The 26567-nt window shown below is 38.9% G+C and overlaps 1 long non-coding RNA gene across 5 annotated transcripts; it reads left to right on the top strand.

Annotated features, from left to right (window-relative positions):
* Nucleotides 1–103: 103 nt before the first annotated feature.
* LOC140507246 (uncharacterized) lies at nt 104–17212 on the top strand. Of its 5 annotated transcripts, XR_011968258.1 has the most exons (7): nt 121–538; nt 813–993; nt 3855–4022; nt 7074–7193; nt 9593–9713; nt 10926–11268; nt 13253–17212. It is a non-coding gene; the product is annotated as an uncharacterized lncRNA (long non-coding RNA). The 5 variants fall into 5 exon arrangements; XR_011968257.1 differs by lacking the exon at nt 13253–17212 and having other exon boundaries at nt 104–538; nt 10926–12019; XR_011968260.1 differs by lacking the exons at nt 7074–7193; nt 13253–17212 and having other exon boundaries at nt 104–538; nt 10926–12019.
* The last annotated feature ends 9355 nt before the right edge of the window (nt 17213–26567 follow it).

The following is a 26567-nucleotide window of genomic DNA, read 5'->3' as shown; positions in this document are numbered from 1 at the left end:
ATCCACACACCACGCAAACACACAAGGCAGGCACATTGTAAACACACACCGCGGAGGGGGCGGGGGTGATGGAGGGAAGGTGGCGTGCCCCGGGGAAACAATACGCACACAGATGCCGCCGGCTACATCAGTGAAACGGTGACGGGACAATCCGGGGCGGGCGTGTGTGCCAGCTGGGCAGGGTGGATGGAGAAGCGGCCAAGGACCCCGCTTTGAATGCCAGCTCTGCTGCTGCCTCCCCGAGGGACCCCTCTGGACCCCTAAAATGAGCGGTTGGGTTGGATAACTCCCCCCAGTTAGATTTTACTCGGGTGTCTCTCTCTGGCTCGGTGAATTAGCCTTGTGTAAGTCAGAGAGACCTGTGGGAAGAAGGCAGAACAGCCAGTGGCTGGCACCAGGGGCCGCGGGGAGCCCAGAGGCTCCCTACTACCTGCAGGACGCGGGGGCAGAGGAGAGACAGCCTGCCACATTTTGCCACCTCTGCCCGGCCATCCGTCCTGCTGCCAAATAACCAGAGCTATTGAGCTGGGAAGCTGCGGTGAGCTGGTTTACAGGCTGGCCCACAGGGTGGGGGAAAAGGGCCTTCGCTTCGGAATCGCTACAATTCTTGTTCTGCTTTTTATTTCCTACCTGGGTGACTTTGGGCAAATCATTTCACCTCTCTGGGCCTCCAGTTTCCTCTGGCGTAATATGAGGCCCTTGAACAGGAATCTCTGCGGGTCTCTTCCAGCTGTAAACCCTACGGTCCTAATGCACTGGCTTTTCCCTCTGCCAGTCGGTTCGAGGTAAGCGTTTCCTCTGATCTTTTCCAGGGGAAGCCTGGGGGCACCTCGTGTTTGTCCTTGGGCTGGGAATTTCCAAGTTGTTCTCCCCACCTCCAGATGTGGAAGATTCAGAAGGTACATAGAAATCTATAGGCATCCGCCCAGATGTCATCATCTAGATTCTTTTCTATAAGCTTGGAAACATCCTTCCGAGTTCCAAAAATATCCGGTGAGTGAGTTCCTGGCACACCTAGAAAGGTATGAAGGATGCACTCTCTAGGGGTGCGGTGAAAAAAGGTAGAAGGTGGGATTAAGATACAGGTACTTTTTAGAGTAGGCAGGTTAGGGCAAGAGTCATGAATCTAATCCAAAGGTACTCTACCAGCTGCCATGATGCCCAGATTGAAGTTAATAAACAGCTAGTAAACTGTTTTCTAAAAGGCACGGTAGCTCAGCCACTTCATAACCTCCCCAGCCAGGGGTCCCTGCCTAGTCAGCATCCAACACTAAGAGAATCCAGAAGCTTTCCTTACAGGACCCCTAAAATGAATGTACATTGTGATTCAGTCTTTTCTTAAAACAAAGACAGACTTTGAGGTGGAATCAATGATTATAAATCAAACCCATTTAAGCAATTAATGAAAGGGCATACGTGTATAAAGGCAGGCGATTGTGGTGAAATGAGTCTAATTCAGATCGCTAAATTAGTGAAAAGGACCATTGGTGACAAGAACATCAAGACAGCCGGCTTCTGATCTGGCTTTAGGCTTAACCTTTAACCTCAGCACTTAACCTTTCTAAATCTAAATTTCTTTACCTCTAAAATAGGGATTTGATTGTGCTCTGGGCTGCCTACACCTCCACACAGTTTCCTTTTCCTCATCCCCTCTCAAAGATGGGGTCTTTATTCCCTTCTCCAGCTGTGAACACAGCCTAACCCCCGGGACATCATCCATGATGACTATCTGACGTCATTCCTCAATGATTAACGTAATCCCTCTGCCCCCTTCCTACCTTCCTTGTCCTAGTGAACCTGAACCTGTGGTGGTGCAAACACAGTTCCCCACTGATTACCCCTTTCTCCTCAATCCTCTTAGATACAGCCTCTCCCTCCTCAGCTTCCCACTCTACAGCTACCTCCTTCCACTGTCATCCCTGGAATGTCTGCTCCTTAGGTAACCAATTTGCTTTCATCTTAAACCTTTTCCTTTCTCCTTCTTTCCATTTCCTTGCTCTCACTGAGAACGGAGTTCCTGATAGCACAACTTCCCAGGCACTTTTTCCAGGCCTGGTTGCATTTTTTACTCATGCACCCCCAACTCCCTGTGATTGGGAAGCTATATTACCCCTTATTCTTCACTGCCACTGCCAGGTTCTCCCTCTGCCCCATCACTCAGTAATCTCTCCTCCTTCGAGGCTGAATCCACATTTCTCACCCAAACAAAACCTACTCGCCTCTAGGCCCCTTCTTCCTTAATATATTCAGTGACTGACTCTTTCCATCCTCCCCAATTCTTGTCCTCATGCTAGAGGAACTCAACATACATACTGATGCTTCTTTAAACACTCCTAGTTCCTCAGTTGACTCATTTCCCATGACCTTTACGAACAACAGAGACCTTACCCTCAATCTTGCCATCCTCCTACAAATGTTCCACTCCCATCTTCACAAATTTGAAATTTCTTTATTGGACCATTCGACCTTGACATGTGGCCTTGAGGCCACAGGCTTCCCACCTCTGCATCTCACCCCAGACTTTGTTCTTTGTTCTCAATTCCTCCCAGTTACTCGAATATTCAGTTCTTTTGCCAGGCTCTCACCCTTCACCCCTCCTCTTGGCCCCTTGGTAGACTAGCTGAACTCTATGCTGTCTTCTGCTCCCTTATCCCATAGTCAGTCTTGCCCTGCTAATCCTCAGTTTTGGGATTGTGGTCCTCACCATCTGCCACCTTTGTTCTCTCTCACACGCTATGAGTCACGAAACCCTACGGACGACTAGTTTACATGACATAATGTCAACTAGACCCTTCTTTCGGTAAAATAATCCTTTTAAACTTTCCTAATCAATTCCCTGTCCCACCTATTGCAGGAAGTTCTCCAAATCTTTTAGCTCTCCTCAAACTTCCTATTGTTTCCTCTTCCCAGACCTAATTAGCCAAGAACTTTGCCTTGCTTAGATATATTTCACAAAAAAAATTTAGGATATTCTCCAGGAGCTCCTTTCTATCCCCCCTTAATCTCACATCATTCAGATGCCTTCCACCATTATCATCACCTTCATTCCAATCCCAAATGAAGAAGTGGCCCTTATCTTTACCAAGGCAAACCCCTCTACATACAAAAATAATTCCATTCCCCCATCTTGTCTAGCAAATTGTCCCCTCCATCATCTTCTCTCCTTTCTCACTTATCTTTTTTTCCTCCAAGTTTATTTGTTTTCAATTTTCAATAATCAGTTCCATAAGTTTTAAATTTTCTCCCCCTCCCTCCCTGGGACAGCATGCAATCTTATATGGGCTCTACAATATGTCCCTATTAAACACATTTTCACATTAGTCATGCTGCACAGAAGAATTAAGATGAGTGGGAGAAAACATGAATAGAACCAAAATAAAACCAAACATAACACAAGAGAAAACAGCCTGCTTCCTTCTGTGTTCTGGCTCTGTAGTACTCTCTCTGGATATGGATGGCATTTTGCTGGCCCACGGCAACTGCTGCTCATCTTTAATCTCTCCCATTCTACTAGGTGATTCTCTGCTGTCTACAAGCATGGCCATCCATCCCCCATCCTCAAAAAGAAAATGCTAACTTGGTCCATCTCCTTGTGCTGGCCAGCATCCTTTATCTCTGCTATCTTTAGTGGCTAAACTTGAGAAGACCCTCAGGGAATGCTTCTACTCCTTCCTTCTCACTCTCCTTAACTCTCTGCACTCTAGTTTCCAACCTCTTTGAACTGAAACAGCTATCTCCAGAGTTACCAATGACCTCTTAATTGCCAAATCCAATGGCCTTTTCCCAGACATCCTTTTTGACCTCTGCAGTCTTTGAACACTACCTCTTCATCTTGACAGTCTTTTCTCTTGTAGGTTTTCATAACAAGTGATCATAGATGATTTTGTAACCACAGCGGCTGGAATACGTAGCCCGGTTAAACACTTTTCTGATATCAATTAAACCATCATCATCTACAAAGCCAGTGAGAATCTAGAATTATAAAGGACATGACTTCCATTGATCAGAAAGACAATGCTAAGGTAAAGGATAAAGCCAAGAGAAGAAACTGCTTAGATGTTGTTTCCTAGTCACGGTTATGCAGATAGAATAAAAAAATTGCAGAAAGATAGAATAAGTTACAAAATGGTATTCTTTAAATGATGTAAACTGAGACATGACTTGGAATTATCCAGTGATTCTTCACTGTCCCTCTTCTCTTGTGCCTCCTTTTCCAGCTCCTTCACTGGCTCTTCCTCCTCTAGTCCCTCTCTTTGGCCTCTACCTCTGTCCAGCTCTTCTCTCTTCCCCAGTGGTCTTATTTATGGCCAGAACTTCAATCATACCGACAATGTGGATGACTATAACCACTAAATCTGTCCCTCCGGATTTCACCCATCTCTTGTCCTTTCTATTGGGAGTCTCAACCTGATGTTCAGCATGCATCTCAGACTCAATTTATCCAAAACGAAACTGGTCATTTTCTGCCTGAGCTTTCCAGAGTAGTTCTTAGGGACAGAGTGATAGTGGGGAAGGCTAGCAGAGTGTCTCTGGAGACAGAGGACCTTGATTCAGATGCTGTCTCTGGTGCTACATCTGTGATCATCTGTGGTGCTGTTGTTTAAACTCCCTTGGAGCTTATTTCCTCACCTGTAAAATGGGAGAATTGAACTCGATAAACTCTGCCTTTCCTTTTAGCTCTATAACTATAAGCTTCGAATGCTTTTGTTTTGCAGATGATGCCAACATCCTCCCAGGTACCCAACCTCAAATTCTGGAAGCCATTTTTAAAAACTCTTTCTCTTTTCCTTACCCCTATTTTTCAGCTGGGGGGGCGGGCATAGCTATTATTGTTATTAGTAGATAGGGGACGTCTTTTAAGATTTCTCTACAAATTTACAAGCCAGTTGTAATTTTCTTCAGTGGAAAGTTTAAGAACTTTGTATGTTAGGACATACAACAAATCACAGCTAGTAAGTGTACTGATGGAGTGTAAGAGGATTCAGGCAGTCTAGACACTTCTGCTGAGGAACACCACTGGCCACATGATGGCTACCTGAGTCCCAAGTCATTTATGGAAGCCTACAAAAGACGTTATCTCCACAGCCCCTTCCGGCTCTAACATTCTGTAATCTCACTGTGATTTTCTGCTATTGTATATATAACCTTGGACAAATTAAATAAACCTGTAACTAGGAGACGACAGCACTTACACCTCTTTATTTGGAGAAAAACACTTTGTAAAGAAAGTGCCCTAATGTACATTACAGCATTCATACACACACACACACACACACATATGTATATAGAGCTTTAAAGTTTGCAAAGCACTTACAAATATTATCTTACTTTGTCCTCCCAAGAAGCCTGGGACATAGGTACTATTATTATTATCCCCATTTCACAGATGTGGAAACTGAGGTAGACAGAAGTTAAATGATATATCTGGAGGCTATACAGCTAATAAGTGTTTGAAATGGAATTTGAACTCAGGGTTTTCTGATTCCAAGTCTGGCCCCCTATCCATTGTTATATCGACTTCTGACATTCAAATCTCTTCATAATTTGGTCTTTCCATGCCTTTCCAGTCTTCTTACAATCTAACTGCTCCTCTTAGAACTCTATGAACAAGCTACAACAGTCTCCTTGCAGTTCCTTAGTTTGACATAACACTTCATCTCCAGCTCATTTGACAGATGAGGACACTGAAGCAAATACAGTTAAGTGATTTGCCCAGGGTCACATTAGCTCGTATGTGTCTGAGGCCAGATTTGAACTCATGACGATGAGTCTTCCTGATTTCAAGCCTAGTGCTCTATTCCCTGTGCTACCCTATTTCATTTATGTACCTAGTTATATTGTCTTATATTCTCTCCAATTAGAATGTATGGTCCTTGAAGGCAGGGACTTCTTTGTTTATTTTGCCTTTCTCTGTATCCCCAGCACTTATCACAATATCTGGCACACAGTAAGTGCTAAATAAATGCTTGTTGACTGACTGGCTGCCTAGCTGGTGATACCCTAAACAGAAATAGGGATGTTGAGAAGGAAGGTGAATTTTGGGGAAAAGATAGTAAGTTCTGTTTGGGACGTGTTGAAAAGAAAACACCCATTTTCATTGAAAGGAGATATTCTTAAAATGCAATATTAAAACAAAAAAGGTCACACCAATTGATGCCTAACCATGGAAAACAGCATAATATATGTCTAGGCTGCTGCTTCGATTAGATATGAATAAATAGGCATTGACAAAACACCAGAGAGCCATATGATTGAGAGCCCATTTACAATGAATTAATGGCTTCAGGGGAGCTTTGTTGAGGCCCCACAGGAGAGCCATCATGGTAAATACAAGCCAACTTGTTTGGTGAGCCCAAAACATAAAAGCCAATGCTTGTAGCTTACTCACTTTTGGGACTTATCCAAAGACCTTTTGTGCACTTATTGGTTGGAAATAATTGTTAGACATAACTTTGTGAAGCACAGAAGTGTTTCAGAGGTCGTAAAAATGTGCATTATTATTAAAATTGGTATTTTCTAGTTCGAATTTTCAGGTTTTAAGATTTAGTCAATTTTTTTCATTATTTGTATACTTAATGAAAATGTTACTCAGTATCTCACATGATGAGTATAATAAAGAATTTTGTAAAAATGTTTGTTGAATGAACATCATTAAAGCTGACATTTCTACGGTGTCTACAGTATACTGTGCTAAGCACTTTACAAACATTATCTCATTTAGTTTCTCTCACCAACTCTATGAAGTAGGTGCTACTATTATTCCCATTTTACAGTTGAGGAAACTGAGGCACACAGAGTTTACCCAGGTGGTATCTGAGGTCAAACGACCTCAGATCTCCTGGACTCCAGGCCTGGCATGCAATCTCCTGTGCTACCTACCTGATGAATTTGTCTTCCCTAACTATATTTTAGCATTATGGTTACCTTTTCTTCTTAACTATAGGAAAGGTAGCATGGTGTAGTGAAAAGAGGTCGAGATCTGGAGTCAAAGGACCTGGGTTCTTTTCCCAGGTACATATTAGCTGTGAGACTCTTGGGCCAATTATCTAACCCTTTCTTTCTTTTTTTTCCAGAGAGCTTGTTGCTAAACATGTATCAGAAACCTATCAAAGGACAAAGTGTTGCTGGGTGTCCCTCCCAACTGTCCTCCTTAATAAGCTTGTTAATGATATTTTAATCACCTCCTATGTATTGTAAGTACTTACTATGTATTCAAGACATTACTGCTGGGCAGGTAGGTGGTAAAGTGGATAGAGCCCCAGGCCTGGAGACAGGAAGACTAATCTTCCTGAGTTCAAATCTAGACTAAGACACTTACTAGCTAGTGTGAACCCTAGGCAAGTTACTTAATCCTGTTTGCCTCAGTTTCCTCATGTGTAAAATGAGAAGGAAATGGTAAACTCCTCCAGTATCTTTGCTAAGAAAACCTCAGATGGGTCACAGAGAGTTGGACAACTGAACAGCAAAAACAACCTCCCTCCACCTCGGTTTCTTCATATATTCAAGGGGAATAACAGTAGCCCCTAGCTCCCAGAGTTGTTGTGAGCATAAAATAAAAGTAATGCCTTTGTAAAACTTAAATACAGAAATACTAGCTATTATTGTTATTACTACTACTATCATTATTCCTTCCCATATAATAGGTACAAATGTCTGAATTGGATTGAATTTTTTTTTAGCATGGAAGGTTTTCCTCTCACAATTTTATTTAACTTTTAAGAACATTTTTGTGTTTTTTTAAAAAATTTGTCCATTACCTTGTGATTTAGAGTATTTTTTCATATGATTATTAAGAGCTTTGATTTTTTCTTCTGAAAACTGCCTGTTCATATCTTTTGATCATTTATTCATTGGGGAACGATTCTTATTTTTATAAATTTGGCTTGGTTCCTGATATATCTGACAAGTGAAGTCTTTCTTCAAAAATTGCTACAAAAATTCCCCTTGTTTCCTCTTCTAATTTTGGCTTCATTGGTTCTGATTGTAAAGATCCTTTGTAATTTCATGTAATCAAAGCAATCCCTTCTACCTCCTGTCATCCTCTCCTTCACTTGCTTGGTCGTAAGTTTCCCTTATCCAGAGACCTGTCAGTTTATTTATCCCATGCTTTCCCAATTGGCTTACGATGTCACCTTTTATGTCTAAATCATGTATCCATTTTTACTTTATCTTGGTATATGATGTGAGATGTTGACCTACGCCTAGTTTCTGCCAGACTGCTTTATAGCTTTCCTAGCAGTTTTTGTCAGAGTTCTTGCCCCCAAAACTTGGCTCTTTGGGTTTTTCAAACACCATATTACTGTGGTCCATTTACCTCTGTGTATTGTGTGCCTAATCTGTTCCACTAATCAACTACTCTACTTTTTTAGCCAGTGCCAGATTGTTTTGATGATTACTGCTTTGTAATATGGTCTGAAATCTGGTAGTGCTATACTGCCTTCTTTCACATTTTTTTTCATTGATCCCCTTGATAATCTTGACTTTTTGTTCTTCCAAATGTTATTATTTTTTCTACTTCTAGAAAACAATTATTTGGTAGTTTGATTTGTATGGCACTGAATTAGCAAACTGATTTAGGTAGTATTGTCATTTTAATTATATTGGCTCAGCCTAACCATGAACAATTAACATTTCTCCAATTGTTTTCATTTGTCTTTTTTTGTGTAACAAGTGTTATGTAATTGTGTTCATATAATTCCTGGGAATGCCTTTGCAGGTAGTATCCCAGTATCTTATATTGTCTGCTCTGCTATTTAAATGGAATTTCTTTTTCTATCTCTTCCTGCTTGATTGCTGATAATTTATGTGGGTTGTTGACCTGAAAACTTACCAAGAAAAGGCAACATGGCTAAATGCATACATTTTATGATTTAATTAATTAATCAATTCCCTATTAAAGAAAACAGTAACATAATGCATTATGGAGCCAGAAATGTTCTGGCTCCCCAGTGCAGAAATCTTCTGGCTTATATACATTTTGCCGTGAGAAAGGAACTCTCCTAGTTGAACAAATCATAAATTTAGTAAGACAAGACAATTAACAAAGTAATGTTGGTCAGGCCTTGGGATTCCAAGCTGGGTAAACATATGTCTCGGAAATCCCACCACTAGTAAGTGGTAGGCTTCCTGCCCTAAACAGATAACTGACATAGGAAAGGGTAAACAAAGTTCAATAGAAATTACGATCTAAGATGTCTGTGTTTTCTTTACCATTAACATGCCATAACATAGTGTAGGTCTACAAATATTAAGATATGGAAAACATCCCATTATTCAAGATAGTGTCTTAGGTTAAAGGTCTCCTTAAGGAATGTAGAGTCAGCCTTGGCTGGCTTTTGCTGACATAGGAAGAGGCACTCTCTGAGTTTGCTTCAGAGAGAACAAAGAGATTATTTCAAAATTTTATATTAAACATTATCAGGGTTTATTTTATATCCTGAAACTATGCTAAAATTGTTAGTTTCAACTAGTTTTTTAATTGATTCTCTAGGGTTATCTAAGTATGTCATTTCATTTGCTGAGAGTAACAGTTTTGTTTCCTGGTTGTCTATTCTTATTCCTTTAATTTGTTTTTCTTGTCTTATTGTTACAGCTAGCATTTCTAGTACAATACTGAATAATAGTGGTGATAATGGACATCTTTGCTTCACCCTCTGACAGAGATAATGGACTCAAGGTGCAGAAGGAGACATACTTTTTCAGAGAGGGCCAATGTAAGAATTTGTTTTGTGTGACTTTGTGTTTGTTACAAGGGAAAGAGAGGGAGGCTGGAAAGGGGTTCCCCTCAAATAATAAGAGAACAGAAGGAAGATCTGAATGAATTACAGATGAGCAGAACAGCTTGGAAAGTTATATGGTTAATTTATAATATACTTAAAAAGAAAAATAACATCTACATAAGCAAGATTTGCAGTTTCATGTATAATCTCCTTTTGTTCTACCATTTATGTGGAAATGCTCCTTTATTTGTGTTTTCTAAGTTTGGAATTTAAAAAAAATAGCTTAAAGGAGAAAAAAAATTAAGGGCAGAGTTATATTCAGTCCTGTTATCCCTTCATGAGGTATAAAGATGCTCCCCCTATTAAATTGTAAGGGCAGTATGTAGTTGACTGACTGAAAGATTAATTATGTCACTAGTGACCTTTAAAAACTCCTGGCCAGACCTGCAAAGTCAAGACACATCAGAGGCAGGAAGCAATTAACGGAATGTAACCCCTGCACTTCTACCAGAGGGTAGCAGAGAAGAGGGGATTTCTCTGTCCTTTGCTCTTTATCCTGATGGAACATTCAGTCTTGTGGTAGAGTTATAGGGACCAAATACACACATACATGCATAGTGTACACATACATGTACAAACATGTACATATATAATTTATGCAATAACAAAACCGTAAAGAAAAACAACTTTGAAAGGCTTAAGACTTCCGATCAGTAATGTAACGAGCATCCATGCTTCCAGAGTGCTGATGATAAACACGCTACCCACGACCTGTGTGTGCTCATCCTTCGTGCCATCAGAGAAATGACATGACTTGCACTTGACTTTGTTTTCTGTGAGGGAGGGCTGTGAAGGTCACCAGCCTCACTTCTCCTCCAGAGCCAATGACCAGATATTCATCAGGAGACTGGAGATGACCCAGGATGAGGCAGTTGGGATTAAGTGACTTGCCCAAGGTCACACAGCTAGTGAGTGTCAAGTGTCTGAGGGGAGATCTGAACTCAGGTCCTCCTGACTCCTGCACTGGTGGTCTACCCACTGAACCACCTAGCTGCCCCAACCTAACAGAGAGATGGAGATATGTGCGTATGTATATCTATCTATACACACATATTACACACATACATACACACACACAAGACAAAGTGCTTTGCAAATCTTAAATGGCTACACAAATGTTAATATTTATTATTATATGTTTAATAGAGGATATTCATCCAGCAGGAAGCAACTTCAAGGAGTGTGACCCATGGTAGAAGAGAAGAGAGCTGATGCGGATTCAAGGTACAAAACAACCTTAGGAACTGGGAATCAACTTGAAGAGAGGAGCACTCCTGAGAGTCTTTTCAGAGATGCCATGCCCAGTTGGGAGGATCATGAAGACACCAGAAAAAGAAAAAGAACATGGGGCCCTGAAGCTCTAGAAGCATGAGTTGTCTCAGTCACCTTTCCCTTACATGAGTGTCTTCCTACCAGTGTATTTGAAGGTTTTGCCTGCTCTTCTTACTTGTGGTATATCTGTGGTGGACATGCTTAACATTTATGGGAGGTACATATAGCTTATACCTACTATTCTTACTGTGCTAGTTTGTAAATTCCTTTGCTTTGAGCTAATTATGGTTACTGACTGGCCATAAAAGGATAGGGATTGTGAACTATAGTTTTCAGAGTATGGGCCCACAAGAAACCTTTGGAATCTAGAGTACTACTACTGTTACTGCTACTGCTGCTGCTGCTGCTGCTGCTGCTACTACTACTACTAGTACTACTACCATTATCAATGCCAAGGTGGCTTCAGCTTTGTGTTCAGTAACATAGGGGAAAAAATACAAAATGTGAATACCAATGCATTTAATCAAAGATAAATCAGATCTACCACCTTACAGATATTAGAATGGCAAAAATAAGAAATAAAGGCTAATACTCAGTGTGGGCATTGAGGAAACGGGTCACTCTAAAACTGATCGTATCACTGAAGCAAAGTGAAGTGTGCAGAACCGGAATAGCAGTATTATAACAGTTATCAACCATGATGATCAAGATGATGATCCAAAGGACTCTCCACCTCCAGAGAAAGAACTGATAAATTCTGAGTGCAAATTGAACCATACTTTTTCCCACTTTATTTTTCTTGGTTTTTATTTTTTGCAACATGGATAATATGGAAATATTCACATTACTTCACATGTACAGTTGACATATTGCTTGCCTTCTCAAAGGGTAGGGGAATGATGGGAGAATTTGGAACTGAAAAATTTTTTAAAATGTTAAAAATAAAAGAGCAAAACAATTAAAATTAACATATCTTTTGGCCAAATTGGGATCCTGGTAATCGAACTGTTCACATAGCTAGCATGAAAGAACTATGAGGAATGGTTGGACAAAAGCTTCATTTATATTAAATCCTTGGAGGTAGCCGTGGTTCTGGATAAGTTCTGGATAAGAGCCTGGAGACAAAAGGGCTGGGCAATGGAAGAATTTTGCTGCCCACCACTATAATCACCATATGTGGGGCATGTTAGCATCCATCAGATATCATATACTCTCTGCTAAACAGCCAGGTTGAAGCTATTATGAGGATGGCAAATGCTGGAAACTGGGTACCTCAATAATAGAGGTCACATTCTTTGCTAGGTGAGGGACTCTGTGATCTAAGGATGAGGCAGCTATTTCTCCTCTTTATGTGAGAGTGCCCAGCTAAGTCATGTGGACCTCAACTTGTTCTCAAATGGCACCTAGATTTCTTACCCATCTCAGGGCAAAAAGTCTGTTTGTGCTAACAAACCACTTCATCTTCATTCCCCTGAATGCCAAAGTTGCTGTCCTTGTGCCCCCTTCCAGAAGCCACGTCCATGGCTAATCAATGTCAATATAGGAAGATAGAGGGCTCTGTTGTCTGATGGTTTCTTGGGGATAGTCTCCAAGACAGTTTACCCCCAATGAGGATAGACTGGAGTTTTTCTGTTTGTTTTTAATAGGCAGCTAGGTAGTGCAGTGCGTAGAGCACTGGACCTGAACTCAGGAAAACCTGATTTCAAATCCAGCTTTAGATACTTACTAGTTATGTGACCCTTGGCAAGTAACTTAAGCTTTGTTTGCCTCCTGTGTAGTTTTTCCATTTGTAAAATGGGGATAATAATAGCACCTACTTCTCAGGGTTGCTGTGAGGATCAAATGAGATAGTACGGTTATCCCTTGATGTTTGTGGGTTTTACATCTGAGGTTCTAATCATCCATAATTAAATGGAAATTTTTGGAGATTTGCATTGTGTCGTGGAAAACTGCAGATAATACATGTATCTAAAGAAAACTTAAACAAATGATTTAGTAAATCATAAATATTATACATTATTATTCTGCATTTACTGCCGTAAGTATAAATGCATAAATTTGTTAAAAATAGTTAAGTTTCACTGCACTAAAGAACTATGGGCTACGCATTCTCTTTGGGAATGCCTCTTCTTTGTCCCTCTACCATTCACACTCAGCTATGTGATTTTCTCCTGCAGTGATTATCTTTTTTTTTTCCTCAGAAGGAAATCCATGAAGCAGGTGCTGCAGCTCCCTGTGAAGACTCTGCATAGCGTGTGAGATACTAATCTCACGAAGAAACTGCAATGTTTTTATTGGTGCAGTGCATTCTTTAACTTCTATTAGCTCAGTAATGGCATATCAAAGTCAAGGATATTTCAGTCACTTTATTCCACATTGCTTTCCAAAATGGTTATACCAATTCACAACTTCACCAACAAGGCACCATGGTACCTATATTCCCACATCTCTTCCAACGTTAACTTTTGCCAGCTTTTGTCACCTTTGTAGGGTGGCGGAAAGGGGGTGGACAAAACCTCAGAATTGTTTTAATATGCATTTGTCTTATTATTGGTAATGTGGAGCATTCTTTCATATGGTTATGAATACTCTGTTATTCTGTTTGTATGCTTTGACCACTTTATCTATTAGGGAATAGCTACTGGCCTTAAATCTGTTACCTGTTTTGATTAATTTTTAATCCTTTATTCAATGGCTCTTTAACTGAACATAATTTTTACATTTTGTTCAGTAAAGGATGTTTAATTTTCTGCTTTCCTGAATTTTTGGTGAGGTTTTTAAGCCCTATTAGGTGGTCAATCTTTGTAAAGTGCCTTGCTCAGATGACAAGTATGTAAAATCCTTTTTGGTCCCATTCAATTAGTGCCTTCTCTAGTGGATTAAGGCGAACAGAGGTTAAGTGACACTCGTCCATGATCAAACAGGTAGGAAGTGTCTGAGGCTAGATTTGAACTCAGCTCTTCCTGACTTCAGGCCCAGCACTGCATGCACTGAGCTACCTAGTTGCTTGCCACAAAGTCCGTTCAAATCAAACATATGTGTACCTTTCTATGATTCTCTTGCCCTATGTTTTCAGTTCAAAAGTTTTACTCAGTCCTACTCTTTCCATCAGGAATCCTTGGAAATCCTCTATTTTTGTGGCTTTATAGGATTTACTGTTATCCTTTGATGTCTTCATCTTTTGCCTCTTGATAGAGTTTAAGCTCTCCTCCCTTTAAAAAGTGGTAATTGCTAAGTTTTGTGTGATGCTGACTGTGGCTCCTTGATGCTGGAATTCTTTTTGGCTGTTTACATTTTTGTGATTTTTTTGGATCTGGAAACTGGATATTGGCTGTGACTAGGAGTTTTTGAGATTTCTTTCAGGAGGTGACCAGTGGATTCTGTTTTCACTCTGCCCTGGATTATACAATAGCTAGAAGTTTTCATTTATGATTTTATAAAATAAGGTATGAGTTTGTTTTTGACCATGATTTTCAGGTAATCTGATAATTCTTAATTATATCTTTTTAACCTGTTTCCCAGATCAGTTGTTTTTATTCAGTTATTTCTTTTTTTTTTCGGGTTGTTTCCCCCAGTCTTTTAATTTTAATGTTTGTTTCACCTATTCTGGTTTCCTGAGAGTTCAATCTTGGGCCAAGTTTATCATTATGTATTCAAAGGTATGACTTTTCCTTGCCATTCATTCCTTCTTAGATATTCTATCTTGTTTTATTTCTTCCATGTACTCTTGCAGTCTTTGTGTTCAGGAAATCTTTTTCTCTGAGGCTCTACTTTGGTTTGTCAAGTTACTCCCTTCTTCTGGGTTTACCCCTTGGAGGGTCTCTCAGTACAAAGTATTTCTTCATCGTTTGGCATTTTCTTCTGTGTACGCATTACCTTTAGCCTCAGTTTCTTGATTGGAAGCTTGTGTTTGGGACAGCCTCTACTGACTCTTTTGCTCACAGATGATGAGGGCAGGTTGGTCCTGGGTATGGTAGCTGATATAAGCCTCACCTTCTGCAGGGATTGTCCAGCCCTATTCCTTGCGATGATTCAGGCTCAGGCTATCTCGGCACAGCTTTGGCCCTGTCTCTTCTTGCCTTTAGTACTGCCTTGAGCTGGGCATTGCTTGGGGCGGGTCTCTTGACAGGAGGTTGGGGCTGACCTGCATTGTGTGATACTTAGGACATGCCTGCCTCCTGCTGGGACTCCAGGGATAAACTGTACTGGGCACTGCTTCAGGCCTGTATTCTGTTGTAGCCAGGACTTGGTTGCCCTTTATTGGGTGCTGGTTAGTTCTGTCTCCTTCCTGGTCTGGAGCAGGTGTGGTCGGGTCACTATTTCAGGCCTGTCTCTTGTGGGACTGCTTTGCACTGTACCTTCCATTTACTCTGACATCTCCAAACAGTGTTTCTGCAAGTTTCTGACAGTCTTTGTGTGCACTCATGGATGGGATATAGGTAATTATAGATCCTTTTTGATCGTTGTTCCTTCTGATATTCATTCAGAACTTTATTGGAATGTTCGTTGTAGAACTGGATAGTAACACACCGCCATCTGCCCACTGTCTCTGCACTGTATCCTTGAGGCTACTTTCTTCACTATGGCTAAGTAAGTTTGCTGTTGTGGTTCATGGTTAATTGGACAAGTCTCATATTTTATTCCAATATCAGACCTAAACTCCAGGGTCCTGGTTTAAGTCATGTCCAGTTCGCTACAGACACCTAACACCGATAATCGGGGTTTTACATAGAAACTGTTGTTTTAAGGGTCCATTCCAGTTTTTAGCAATGCTAACTGCCTGAGGGTGGTATGAAGAATGAAAAGTCCTGCAAATGTATTGGCCCCAATTTTGTTCTACCTTTGCAGTAAAATGGGTTTCGTGCAGGGATCCCTTTAAGAAATAAGGATACGTTCTAAAACAGCTCTGATAATGGCTCCATGGACATGTAATGCCATATCCTGAGTAAATTTAAACTGCACGCAATAAGGGCAAACTTCTTGCTGAGAAGGGAGAAGGGGAAAGAGAGCCAATTCAATCAATCTGCCATTTGAAGGAAGGTCAAGAACAATGTGGGATCACATCGAACTGATCTTTTCAAAGGTGCATCAATTTACTGATACAGGGAAAAAGAAAAGAAATAGTTGACTTATCATTAGTTATGGAGACCACATGGTCTTATGCCCAGTGCCACAAAGCACTATGGTTATCATGTCCAGACTGACGGATCAAGTACCTAAATTGTATTTTTGTAAAGGCATCAACCTTCTTCAGCTCAATAAACGGCCTCTGATGGGCACTATCGTATACTCACAAAAAGGAGACAAAGTTTCTTCACCATTCCTGACAGCAAAACAAAAAAACCTTTGGTTCTCCAGTTGTGTTGTCTCCAAGCCCTAGAAAACCACTTGACTGAACTATGTCTACTGCCTAGAAATCAGTATATATGACAATCAAGCTTTTCTAAAACCTGTTCGTCAAGAACAAAGCAAAATTAACTTTTACAGCCTCCTTCTGTCAAACTTCAACATGTCCGGTTAATCCAACAGGTCAGTAAGGACCTATCCTCCTTGTCTCACTGAGAGATCTCCTGATATTTGACTAGATAGGCTACAGTCAGAGGATACCATGTCTGGTCACAACCAGAGCCACCTGAGGCTCCCTTTCTTACATGTAGTTTTTAATCTATTTCAACCATGCAATTAATCACAAAATCATTTCAATCAAATTCTAAAGATTAATAACCCAATGTTCTGGGCCAGGCCTAGGGTTAGGCCAGTCTGGAAATTTAGCTTATCAAAATACAACGAAAAAACCTCTGTGGATGATAAAATTCAACAAAATAATTATTTACTCACAATGAAAGGATATGATTGCCTACAAAGAGGAAGCAGAATTCTACCAAACCTTAACTATCAAACAACAACTGTTCCTCACACAGCTTGTCATGTTTTAAAAAACACAACCAAAGTAGTGAAAAAAAATTGAAGAAACGCTTGCCTGTGTAGAGTGAATTCAATTAAAACAATTACCAAAGCTCTTGTTTTCTAATTTATCCTAAGAAATTGTTTTTCTCTAATTTCCATTCAAGTTAAGTATAAGCCAGGGTTTATTCAGTGTTTATACTTATGGCTGACTAGTCAGAAGGGCACTCACTCTTTAGCAGCTGAAGATTAAACACATCAACATACCACTTTTGAAAAAGTACTTAAATTAGATTTGAAGTCCTCTGCTGTCATGGAAGAAGCGTCTACCAAAGTAGGATGGCACCATTCTTATTCTTTATGCAAAGTACTCGGGACTCCAAGCTTGTGGGTGGGGGTAAGAAAAGGTGGAAAAGGTTTTTTTTTAAAGTGCTTCATAGCAAAGCTAATTTAAAATAGCGTATAAATTACCTCATGGTGAGAACAAGATTAGCCACGGAACAGAGTCTGGCTGCGGAAGTTAACACATTCACATATCTTGTGGGCTTCTACTTTCATACAGCTGACACTTTTTAACCAACTTAGGCATCTAGTAAAAACACAACACCAAAGCCAGAGCTCTGGCTTTCTCTTTTTAAACTGTTATTATTCAGTTTAATCATCACAAGTTCACACTTAATAAAAGTTAACAACAAATTTAAGGTGCACAGGCAGTATGATGGAGTGGATTGAGAACAGGCCTCGTAAATTAAGTAGATCCCAAGAATCAAGTGATGACTTGATACTATAGGCTCCATGACTGGGTTAGATTCCTTCACTTTTCGATGACTTGGGCAGTTCTCTGTAAATTGCAAAGCAGCAGGAAATTTGCAGAAGTGTTAAGATCCCTAAACTTACGAAATAAAAAAATTAACATTTTTTTGCCCACTCCATCTGGCAGTATGTTTAGAAAACTTCATTTCTGTAACAATTTATAACCAGATTGTAGTGACCTTTGGATGTCAGAAATAAAACAAAACTACACAACTACTGAACAGTGTTATTTATTATTCACTTTCTGAAAGGAAACAAAGACTACACTGCTGGGCTGGAGTCTTAATAAAAATTCAAAAAGCAGCATTCAACAATGCAATTTTATTCAATCAACCTTTATTAAGCAGCTACTATGTGCCACAGGCACGGTGCAAGGCACTGGGGATACATACATGAAAAATGACAGTTCTGTCAAGGAGCTTACAATCTTAATACACAGAATCTGCATTTGGTATTTTGGGGAAAAAAGATAGAATCTAGCCTGTTCCCAAATCCTTCAGGTAATTCTATATGAACTATCTTCTCTACTAGTTTGCTAACTAAAGTAGGAGTAAGGTAAAGTCCAGAAAGAATTGTTATGTTTTCTCTACTGAAGTTTTTGTCAATGTCTACATAGTATATGTGTATACTATACATGAACTGAGCAAACTCTTAATTTCTTGCAGCTCTCGTATTATGAGGTTCTACTCTACATTATAGTTATTAGGGTATGCAATCACTTTTAGAACTAGATTGAAGCCCCATGCCTTTGTTTCTGCCCCAGCACCTGGTAACCCTATTTCATATAGTTAAGTTGAATGTTTGCTGAATTTAAATTTGTAACTCTTCTCCACTGCATGTTAACTACATACAATATTCAAATGCACGCTGAACTACAAATAAAGACAACTGTAAACTCGGTAACAGGTATAATGGATAAAGAGGTGGTCTGAATCAGGAAGACCTGGGTTCAAGTCTTCTAGCTGCAATGACCTTGATTCTAATCTGATCTCTCAGTGCTTCTAGGCAATTCTTTGTATATCAGATTGCAGGTGCTAATCTGTTTCTAAGAATTTATCACTTCTCTACACCAAAGAGACTCTTAAGCTTAGACAAAACAAAACAATTGTCCAAGAGCTCACATATTAATATGTTAGTTTCCCTTAATGGTGGGAGGAAACTTATTCGGATTCTATTGTTGGAAGAAAGATCTAAAAGCATACTTTTAAAAATCTAACCTTGAGCACAAAACCTGGCACAGAGTAGGTGATTAATATATGTTTAACCAGCAGTCAGGAAAAATGAGTTCTACTCCCGACTCTGTCCCCATCTAGTCCTTGAAGTAACCCTGGGCTTCGGTTTCCCCATTTGTAAAAAAGGGAAACAAGTTTACATGATCTCTAAGGTCCCATCATATACTTCGTTCTCTTCCAGCCCCCCCCCCCCCCCCCAATACCTTCCGTGAGCAATGCTTTATTTACTGGTTTCAATCAATACTCACAATTACACACAACATCAGCTAAAACGGATTGTGTCACAGGGTAAAAGCTATAAACGAGATGTTCAGGGTTACGCTTACACTTTTTGAGGCCCAACGTAAAACGCTTATATTGGCAGCACACTGTCTGGGGTTTATTTGTAGTGGCCTGTTTTTTCCCTTCATTTTGTATCTTCAGAACACCAGGGGAAAAAGAAAGATTCCATTAAGTTCCAGAATGGGACAGCAGCAAAATCTGTCATATCCAATTCTTAGCACAATTCATTAACAGTGCCTACATAAGTACTACTACTACATTACCACCACTTAACGTATCATATTAAGTCCATCAAGATGCAAAGAGAAAGTTCTGCCCTCAAGGAATTAATTCCAGGTGAGGGGCATCATTAACTTCAACATAACTGGCTTGAACTTATGCTCTTCATTTTATGCATTTAAAAACATTCTAAGAAGGGGTCCATGACATGAAAAAGGCTGAGAAACTTCTGCCTTAGATAATATTTCCCCCCTCATTCAAATTATTATTTTTTTTCAGGACTGATGGTGGGCCTTTTAGTATTTAAACATGAATACTACCACTTTAAATTTCCACTTTCAAAATACCAGCATATTTCTGTAGGAAGTAAAGCACAGATCATTATTTGTTTATTAACTTTTGTCAAATTTAATGGAAGGTTGTGAAGTTTGTAGGCTAGGCATGAAATAAAAAATGGTTATTCCATCAGAAAAAAGATCTTAACACACTCTGGGACATGTTTTAACTCAAGAGACTAGGCAAGAATCAGAAAATCTTAGAGCGTATATATTACTAACTTTAAGAAAGCTGGCAAAGGAAATCATCTAAAGGAAACAATTTAGGTTTGATCAAAAGATGTTTTTCTTAAAACATATGAAGCTTTATTTCATTTAAAGATTGAAAAACTGAATTTTAATCAATAGGTCAGATTAGAAACTAGTTAAATTTATACACAACATAAGCTAGTTTGATACTGCAGCCAACATGAAACTTTATGCTTGGAAGTGGGCACAAAAATGAAAGCATTCCTGTCCTTGGGTGCTAACACTCCATGAAGGGGATTAAGACTTTATTACAGGCAGCTATAGAACAAAACAATTCAATCCCAACAAATCTGACGTCTTGAAGGGCAAAATGCTGAGATATATAATGATGGGGGCAGAGTGGGGGAAGGAAACACACTTCTATCCTCAGGGAACCTAAAAATTGAATATATAGCATACATGTATACTAAGAGATAAAATGTGATCAAGTGAAAAAGGAGTTCCAGACAAAATGTGCCACTAAAGCGTGAGAAAGGTAACTCTCAGCTGAAGTGCAGAGGGGTTGTTGAGAGGAAACTGAACCTAAACTGAGTTTTCAACAGAGAGATTTCTACAGAGAGGAATGACCTATCAATCGGCTGGATGGGTGACCTGCATGAATGTGTAAATAAATACGTACATTATGAATATTTATGTAAAATGTGTAATGGAGTGGAATGAGCTAGAAAGTTAAGAACTCAACTGTTGAAGGCCTTAAATACCCAGGTAAGAATCCGTACTTTACTTTACAGGTAATAGTCAGGAATGTTGTGAGGCGTAGGGGGCAGATGTACAAAATGGATTAGGGAGAAAGAACATCAGTACTAGGTTAATTTCTTACTGATAAGAAAGAGGTAACAAGGCATTTCACTAGCATGGCAAGTTTGAGGAGGAAATGTCAGAATTTATTAAGCGCCTACTATGTGCCAGGTTCTGAGTTAAGTGCTTTACAGTTCTCATTGATCCTCACAAAATGCTGGAGGGAGACGTTAGGTGCTATTTTATGACTCCCATTTTACAGCTGAGGAAACTGGCAGATGGCAGTTAGTAATTTGCCTAGGGTAACATAGATTAGTGTCTGAGGCCACATTTGAACTCAGGTCTCCCTGATTTTCATCTCAATCAATAAATGGTCAAAAGATATGAATAGGCAGTTTTCAAAAGAAAAAGTCATCAATAGCCATATGAAAAATGCTCTAAATCCTTAACATGGAAATGAAAATTAAAACAACTCCAAGGTACCGTCACATAATCATCAGGTTGATAAAACTGACAAAAAAGAAAATGACAAATGTTGGAGGGCTGTAGGAAAGTAGGTACATTAATGCACTGCTGGTAGAACCATGAATTGATTCAGCCATTCTGGAAAGGATTTTGGAAGTAGGCCACAAAACCTATTAAAATGTGCATAACTCCTTTTGATCCAATGGTATTGCTACCGTCTGTACCCCAAAGAGATGATTAAAAGAAGGGAAAAGATCTACACATACAGAAAGAGAATTCTTTTCATGGTTACAAAGAATTGGAAACTGAAGGGGAATGGCTGAACAAGCTTCTACATATACAAGTGATGGTGAAGGGAAAAAGACAATAAGCATTTACATAGTGCCTACTATATGCTAAGACTGTGCTAAATGCTTTTTTTTACAAATATTATCTGATCCTCACAATAACCCCAGGAGGTAGGTGCTATTACTTATCCCCATTTTTCACAGGTGAGAAAACCGCTTGCAGAGGTCAAGTGATTTGGTCAAGATCACACAGTTACTCAGATTTAAACTCAGGTCTTCTTGACTCCATCCAAGCCCCGCAGTCTATCCACTGGGTCACCAGCTGCCTCTGGGACAGAACATTACTCTTTGTTAAGAAATGATGAAGGGGACAGTTTCCAAGAAACCTGGAAAAACTCATACGAACGGAAGCAAAGTGAACACAACCAGAACAACTTATACAATAGCAGTACATAGAGACACCAACTTTGAAAGATCATACAATGACCAACCATAATACCAGAGGACTCTGATGAAACATGCAACCCACATTCAGAGCACAAACGGAGGTGTGTGCATATACATGTACATATTTTATCATGGGGAATGTTTTGCTTGAGTATACATGTGTGTAATGGATTATTTTTCCTGCCTTCTCAATAAGTGGAGGGAGGAAATCTGGAGATGAAAATTGAATTAAAAAAAAAAAACAACTAAACAATAGCAAGGTCAAAGGCTTTTAAAAAGGACAGGGGAGACTTGATTGTGTTTGTGAGCACAGAGGAAGGTGTTAGCAAAGAGGGAGAGGTTGGAGATAAGTGAGTCAGGAACAACTGGGCTAAGTAGAGTGGTGAGCCTTGAGTTTTTAAGTGAATGGCAAAGATGGAGGAGTACTAGCCCAAGTCTCAGTCACAAGTATTTTAAAAATGCACAGAACAGCAAGTTCAGAAGGAAATATAGACAAGCAGAACAGGTTTGAAATTAACATATACTTTAAAATATTTAATACAGTTAATTATAGTTTTACATAAAATCTTGTCAAGTTCTACTTGGTATGGGCAAATGTTCATTTTGGAAGGTGTCTGTGAAGTTCAGAATAAAGAACCATTTAAAAAGACTAACAATGATCTCAGTCTTCACAGTAAAGCAAGTCAAGATCACCTGGTGAGAAAAGAGCACAGAGATAGTTATAGAAGTCAATCGTAGAATTAAACTCATATATAATAAAGAGAAAAGCAAAGGAAAGCTCTGAAGAAAGACCTTTTACATGGTGGAAGGAGAGCTGAGGGAAGGCTTAACAGACCCGTCCAACCTTGGGCAAGTCACAAACTCCCTGAGCCTCAGTTCCTCCACCACAAAATGAAAGGGGAAGGGGTCCACCAATGATCTCTAAAAGTCCCTTCCAACTCTGAAATTACATGAGGTAGCACATGAATTGGATCTTTTTATGTTCATACTTGGAAAAGTAGTCATTAAAACAGCATGTTTAAAATGAACAAGTTAGATGGAATAATGGCAGCTCAGTGTAAAGTGCTTTGGACTGATTAGGGATTAGGAGAATCAATCTCTAAGTCATGTAACTGATTTTTCAATTACAAACTAGGTGCTGAACTAAATCTCTTATGTTAATTTCTGACATACTCTTGATACTGAACTTATTTCTTCAAGTAACTAAATTGAGCAAGATAAAATAGAGCAAGTAGTTTAAGGTAATCCATTAATTCAAAATTTAAAGGACTCCAACAAGTATAAATTAAACATAAACTTACCTTTACTAAACAGGTTAAAGATAAAACAATATTTTTTAGCATAAATGAAGTTTCTTTCAATCTCCATGGCAATCACATATAATGTAAGAAATATATAAAACTTTAATCTTCAATACATGTTACTCAATAATCAACACTGAAGGCTATACACTACTCTATGAATTTGGTGGCCTCCTTTGTGGTATACCATAGTAATAATCAGGATGGCTCTCTGTAAAGCCTACATCATATAGAACAACCCTTCTGAGTAGTTCATTTTGCACAAAAGAAAATCCTAGAAAATAAGTATTTCATCTTTCAAAATTAATTAGATGCTATTTAAAACTTCTCAAGTACATAAAAAAAAGAACTAATTAACCGCACATCATTTGTGTACTTAGAAAAAAACCTAGGTGTTTCCTTCAAAGCTTGGAATTACCACTCTAATAGGGTTGCTGTAAATCAGCATCTCCAGCTTGTATTTATTGATGTTACTCAACATCATATAACGTAATATTTTTGTGCAATACAGTGATATTAAGTTAAACTACCAATCACAAATAATTATTTTAAAAGCAAGTATATTTATAGCCACAATGCCAGAGATTTGGTGGCAGGTGAACCAAAGGCAATTCATTACTAAAGTACAAGTATTTCTAAACATGCAGCGTTTACAGGTTCCATAAATGAGTTGATCTCTTCAGAGAGAGTCAGTAAGATTTCATAGCATTTTTAACAGTCAAAGAATTAAATGTTGGCACAGTTTTTACATATAAATTTTTCCAATTTGGCCATCCAGTCACTTTAGTGATATAGTATATCTACACTCTTAATGGGAAGTAAGGGAGATGGATCAATAGTGCAAAAAAAGTGCATGTAAAGATGCACTCCAATCAAATGCATCGTCAATAACAAAGACAATTTGACCACTTCTCAAATTCATCAGCACCATACTGCCAAAAATCTTCGATTTTTAAATGTTCTCTATCCATACCATAATATCTATGTATACAGTGTTGCAGGAATCAATGTGATAGTGAATTCTTCTGAACCCTTCCCTCCCATTTCTTATAAAAAAAGTTAATCAGAAAAGCTCCCCTTATGAAAATCCCATAATGAATCCAGTTTTCTAACATGAGATGCTTATCAACCAAATCCTAAACCCAAATCACTTCAATCCTAGATCAAACAGATTCAACCCTAGAACCAGGATATCGATATCTTACTGTGCACTGACAACATTAAAACTAAGTGTCCGTATTCATGGACATTAGCCTGGGCATAGCAAGTAGCTTTACGTATTTGTTATGCATGGAAAATTCCACTGGAAAATTCCTAAGTCAGGGTCTCATTTAGAGTCTATTAATCTTTTACAGAATCTATGCCTTCCTTGTAGGAAGTGGCAGAAAAATGCATTAATAAATGTGTAAAATGAAGAGAATTTCAGAATACCTGATGAAACTCATAGGTATTAATGTCATTCACATAAAGGTGCTTTTTGGAAGTTCTAAGGTAAACAACGATTAAATTTTAAACCTAATGAACATATCTGCTATTTATACTTCCCTATCAAGAGGATATATATCTGTCTACATCTATACACGTTACACCTGACAGCAACTCATCTCATGATTCGGATAAAATTCTCCACAGCAGTATGTCTACCATGGGAAGGTCCTATCACACAAGTTAAAAGATCATCACAAAAAGAGCCTTTAGCACCATTTCCTACAAGTATTAGTAAGCAAACCAAAAGTCCCTTCCCCCACATGCCCAACCAATTACCTGCCTCAGGTTCACTCACCTATTAACTAGTGATACTTAAGTATATGTGATTAAAGGAAAAACTAAATTGTGCCTATGCTCTAAGTCTCCTTTTCTAGCTACAAATGAAGAAAATTAGGTTTTATTATTATACCTCTTTACCTCACAGATTTCTTATTACCAAGATTTGGTGTTTAACAAAGGAAATAACAGTATAGTTGATGTGGAGTATTTTGGTCTGTTTAAAAAAAAGCTTTCCCTCCATTTTCATTGTATTTCTCATTTTTAAGATCACAGGGGACCAAAATAGATGTAAATTTCTCAAAAACTACACATCTGATTTTCCTCCTTAGAATTGCATAGGATAAGAATGTGGCTTATTGTATCCTCATATAGTCCAGCCCTTAACATGACTTCATGACTATTAATTGAGAGGCAGCATGGTGTGGAAAGAACACTGGACGTGGAGTAAAGAGAACTTAGCTAGCTTTATGACCTTGGCAAAACTGAAAACTCTACGCAGTGGGGAGAACAGCTGCACTACCTACGCCTCACAGAACCGCTGAGGAAAGCACTCTGAAAATCTTGAAGTACTATATGAACATGGCCCATCATCGACAATGATGAAAAAAAAGCATGTTGGAGAAACAAAGACCTATACACTCTGAGCTAGAGGCAGTGGTATTCTGGAGAGAATGTCAGTCTTGACATCAGGAAGACTTGGGTGCAAATTCCTCCTCTAACAGAGGTCAGGTCACTTCACTTCTCAGCGTCCCAGACAACTCTCCAAGACTGTAACGTGTGTAACAGCTGTCCATCTGTGATGGGAGAGGAAGTCTCATACACCAACTGCATCAAAGGTGCAGATCAAAAAATAAAAATAAAATGAATTCCAGTACGGTACAAAAACATGTATGCATAACAAAACACTTCCTAAAACACAAATCAAAGCTAAAATATGTTAATCTCCACATAACGATTTAGTCTTTATTAGACTTCTCAGGGGTAGCTCTTCAATTCAGAAACTGGAGACTTTCTATTGTTTCTTCCACCCCTTCAGGTTAATTTTGGACAAAAACTGAATTTTTAGAAGTTGACATCAAATTTTCATTTATACATCATAATTTAAGTGTACATAAACTATCCAAAATTTTATCTTGCAAGGTACATGACTTTTGAAGGTTAAGACAAAATGACATTTAAAACATAACCCCTTTGTACTGTAAAAATATTGTCACCTTCAAAAGATAATTAATCATTTATTTTTCTGTTTGGGAAACTCTCTTGGCATGTTTAATCCAAAAAAAATTGCAACCAATCGATGCCTCTATCTTTTGTTTTAGGTAATTGGGTGCCACCCAGTGTTCAATTTCTGCAACTACTGATTTTACAAACAGTTTAACACCTGCATTTCTGAACGCTTCTTTTTAGATTTGACTTCTTTATGGTAGCAACAGATGAGATTACTGTAATGTGTGTAATATCAAAATCAGTATAAAAA

Source organism: Notamacropus eugenii, chromosome 5 (assembly GCF_028372415.1).
Source record: "Notamacropus eugenii isolate mMacEug1 chromosome 5, mMacEug1.pri_v2, whole genome shotgun sequence".
Classification (NCBI taxonomy): domain Eukaryota; kingdom Metazoa; phylum Chordata; class Mammalia; order Diprotodontia; family Macropodidae; genus Notamacropus; species Notamacropus eugenii.
The sequence above is the reverse complement of the archived record's forward strand: the minus strand, read 5'-3'. Positions and strand labels throughout refer to the sequence as shown.